The sequence below is a fragment of the Rhincodon typus genome, unplaced genomic scaffold (genome assembly GCF_021869965.1).
Source record: "Rhincodon typus isolate 14 unplaced genomic scaffold, sRhiTyp1.1 hic_rhity00012958, whole genome shotgun sequence".
Lineage (NCBI taxonomy): Eukaryota > Metazoa > Chordata > Chondrichthyes > Orectolobiformes > Rhincodontidae > Rhincodon > Rhincodon typus.
In genome coordinates, this window is record NW_025978596.1 from 1 (window position 1) to 4,395 (window position 4,395).

Genomic DNA, 4,395 nt, shown 5'->3' on the forward strand with positions numbered 1-4,395 from the left:
TCTGATGCTGCTTGGCCTGCTGTGTTCATCCAGCTCTACACCTTGTTATCTCAGATTCTCCAGCATCTGCAGTTCCTACTATCACAGTCAGTATGATGCTTTTTTCACTTCAAATAATTGCAGTCTTTCATACACTTTTCATTGTTGGTTCCCACTGTTGCTTGAGGTGTTTTTTAATTGTTTACTTAGTTTATTGAGCGGGATATCTGTACAGAGAACACAGCCATTTTACACGTGTATACTTTAAGGCACTACTTATTATATGTGGCCTGTATATCCCTTGCATAGTACATTTTGGACTGCAGGGTTTGAGTGACTTAACAGGATGTTGGTTTAGGTGCATGTTTAAACTAACCGACAGCTTTTCTTTTCTTAATGGATTAGGGCTTACCTGGAGCTGTGCTGTAATTAACTAGCTTAAGGGTCATAGAGTCGTACAGTATGCAAACAGACCCTTCGGCCCATCTACTCTGCGCCAACCACATTCCCAAAGTAAACTATTCTCACTTGCCTGCATTTGGCCCTTATCCCTCCAAACCTTTTCTGTTCATGTACTTATCCAAATGTCTTTTTAAATGCAACTACCTGCATCCACCACTTTCTCTGGCAGTTTATTCAACACATGAGCCATTCTCTGTTTAAATAAAAAGTTGCCCCTCATGTCCTTTTTAAAACTTCCTCTTCGCACCTTAAAAATATGCCCCCTAGTTTTGAACTTTCTCATCCTAGGGAAAAGACCCTTGTCATTCACCTTATCTGTGCCCCTCGTGATGTTATAAACCTCTATAAGGTCACCCCTCAACCTCCTATGCACCAGTGAATAAAGTCCCAGCCTATCCAGCTTCTCTTTATATCTCAACCATCCTTTCCTGGCATAATCCTGGTAAACCTTTTCTGAGCCTTCTCCAGTTTAATAATATCCTTCCTATATTTGAGCGGCCAGAACTGCACACTGCATTGACAAGGTGCACTCATCCTTTGACTGGGTCAAATTTTAGGACAAAGAAACTGGTTCTAAGCCACTGGCCTGTCTTATTTCTTTAGTGTTCCTTTCCCACTCTGCGTTAGCAAGTGTTTTGCATTATGCTCCTTCATTATGTGCCTAAGCAGCTGACCCCGATTGTGCTGTTTCTAACATTTTTGTGTTCTTGTAGGAATCCTGAGGTTGAATGAAAAAGTATTGTGCAAAGGATCAGCAAATAAGCAGTACTGTTCATTGCTGCCAAAACAAACCTATTTAAATGTGGATGAAGATGCTGCCAGCACATTAGAACGCAAGAGAAATGTTATCTATTGCATGATTGTACAGATCATGAAATCTGAGAAGGAACTTCATATCGATAATCTTGTATTCAAGGTAAATAACCTGTGAGTTACTGTCAGATTGTTATTGCTCCTAGGGCAGTGGTGATAACATGAGGTATAAAAAGTGGTTTATATTAATGTCTTACTCCTCAAGGTAATCCCAATAGCTAATGCTAACTCATCAGCACCCCCAGTACTTTGTCCATTTTCTTCTTTTTCCACTCCAGTGTATGAAAACTTGACAAAGGAAAGGCTACCATCTTCTCTTCAGGGAAAGTTAGAATGGGCAAAAATGCTGCCATTATTAATGCCCCCAATTTTCTAAGAAATGAATTAAAACATGCCTTGTTTGACTTAGTCCACCCTTGTTCTCAGACCCAGTCAGAGGACAGCAAGCAACAGTCTGAATGCCTTCCCAGACTCATCACTGCCCATCCTTTAATTGATCAGAGTTGAGGCAGTTGCAGAAAACCTCTATGCTACTCGAACTGAAGTCTGTGATCTTGAATGTGAGGCGTTCTTGGACTGTTATCTTAAAAGGACACTGGCGAATATACTTATGTGGGATGTGTCACCGACAAGGCCAACATATGATGCCTATCCCTAATTTCCCCTGAGTATTCAATCAGTGAGCAAAGTTCTACATTTTGTCTGACATATATGACAGTACTAAATGGAATATTTTGTCTGCATGTCACTAATCTATGCTCTTTAAAAGTGCACAGGTTGGGTTTGTGAGGCTCCATTCTGTGTTCCCAATGTCAGCTGTTGTGCAGTATAGAACAAGTGCCCCAATGAAGGAAAATTCTGAGTGCTAGTTGGCTTTATGTAGCTTTCGAGTTGCTATGGTGAAGGTTTTGGGCACAGGTTGACCTCCCTAGCTCCACGTGTTTTCTGGTGTAAGAAGTCTGAGAACTTTCCTTGAACTAGCATGTACAGTTTCATGAATGCCTTGATATTTGAAGCACTGAAGTACAATTTGACGCGTAAAAACTGCTCTTCATGTCACCGAGCTAACTATTTGTATTTTCCCGAGTCTGTGTCAGTAGAGTGTGATGTATATGCAAATGTACACTCACCAAGTAGAGTGGGAATTCCTGGCAGATTTTTCCCAAATTGTAAACAAAGGACATGGAATTAACCTTTGGGGCTCCAATTTGCTGCACTGTTTGAGCTCAGTTCATTTAATAGAGAACAGAGATTTAATTGGAACTTTTCTGATCTATGTGGTTTTGTACTAATCTGGGATCTAATCAGTGAAGCTTGACAGTCAAGTGAGATCGTGTTTAACAATTGAGAGTCTGATTTTTTGGGCCTCTTAATGCATGTACAGATTAGTTTATAAAGCTGTCTCCTTGTAACAGAGAGACTACTTTAGGTAAGTGCATGGACCTACAGATTGCACTGTAATTTTGAAGAGCTGTTTCTTATCTTTGTATCACTGAACTATTTGCAGGTAATTGAAAGGTGTCAGAACCAGGAATCCAGTTTAGCGCATAAGTTCCTTCACTTTAACTGCAGCAATATGGACGTTTTGTCTTGCATCATGCATCTCATCAACAAAGGTTACATCAGACGGAATGACGACAACCCTCACATTCTGGAGTATGTGCTTGAGGACCCAGCAACCCCTCGGAAAGGACAAGCACAGACAATATTCAGAAAACTTGGAACAAAAACCATGGAGCCAAATGACAAAGAGAATCTGTCCTTATTTAGGTAACACCAAATTACCAGCGATCTACATCCATATATCAATTAACTTCAGTTGTGCGACTGGCTTTGACTGCTTGCTTTTTACATCAGTTTGCACCTTAGCATGTGGCTATAACAGATCTTCAGTATGAGAGAAACTGCTTTAACTTTTGCATTTTGTGGGTTTAAAGCTATGTAGCTGGACTTTCTCCAGCTTTTAGTTTTTCAATTGAGATTCTCCGTTTGGACCAATTGGCCAAGTAATGTGCACTACAAGAAGATAGCTTTCAGTGTATTTAAGGTAAGGTAGACAGCCTTCAATAAAAAGCAGAAATGTGCAGGATTTTTAGAACTTCACAGCCCAAAGTGTCACCTGTACAACCTGGGGGTAAAGGTTTTCCATTTCTTTGGTCTCAAAGTTGCTTTCAATCAGCACTAGGAGTCCTTGGTGCCGTGAGCAAGTGGCCGTTCATCATGCATGAGTGAGGACACTAGGTGTTTTTCTTTATCTTCACTTGCTCCCCTCTAATCCATGCTTGCTGAGAGTTAATATGCCCTTCTGTTTTGCCAGTTAAGGTTGACACAGACGTGGTGACCCAAACTACTGTTAAGTAAACTTAGCAGAGCCAATGGGGCAGTCTGGTTTACAGGGTTCCATTTTGTATCGAGACAAACAAGGTAATGTTATGTACAATAATCACTATTGCACCTTCAGCTTTCAAGTCACCAGTCTAGAATTTTAAAATGACTACAGCCTATATGTAGCATACACAGTTGGACTTCTGCTGTATGCAGTAGGTTGAATCAGGCAAGGTCACACGAGTATTAAATGAAAAATTAAATCTTGGAAAATTTGCATTTGTCAGGATTGAATTTGTTCTATTGGTAGAATCAACCAAATAGTATATTACGACAGAAACAATGTGTAACTGCTTTATTGAACCTAATCATCAAAAGAACAACATTATGTCACCTCATGTCTCCTGCACTGATGCATGTTTGTACTAGCGTCTGAGATTAGATTGTTTCATTTCAACCATTGTTGTAATAAAATGTTCTTTACAAATTTTTTGGTCATATAATTGCCCTCTCTTTTGTTTTTATTTCACTTTGGTGGTGTCGATGACAAATAGTAAATTGAGACCCCGCCAACATAACCTCAAAGATCTTTTCTGGCATAATCAAAAATTAAGTGGTTTTAAATATTTGGAAGTGGCATTGTAAGTCACATACTGGCCTTTAAACTCTGGACCTGATTTCAAAGCAAGCCCAAATGGCTTTCCTCCTTGAAACTGCGAAATGAGCTCAGTCAGGTTGCTCCTTTATCAGTTTCATGTCCTTTGCCACGAGTATATTTCTACAGATGCTTTCCACCAACCAGTTATCTCCTCCACA

The 4,395-nt window shown here is 40.0% G+C and overlaps 1 long non-coding RNA gene across 1 annotated transcript; it reads left to right on the forward strand.

The window, feature by feature from the left end:
- The first annotated feature begins 1,157 nt into the window (after positions 1 to 1,157).
- LOC125482588 lies at positions 1,158 to 4,069 on the forward strand. Its single transcript, XR_007261694.1, has 2 exons — positions 1,158 to 1,357; positions 2,762 to 4,069. It is a non-coding gene; the product is annotated as an uncharacterized LOC125482588 (long non-coding RNA).
- Positions 4,070 to 4,395: the final 326 nt, after the last annotated feature.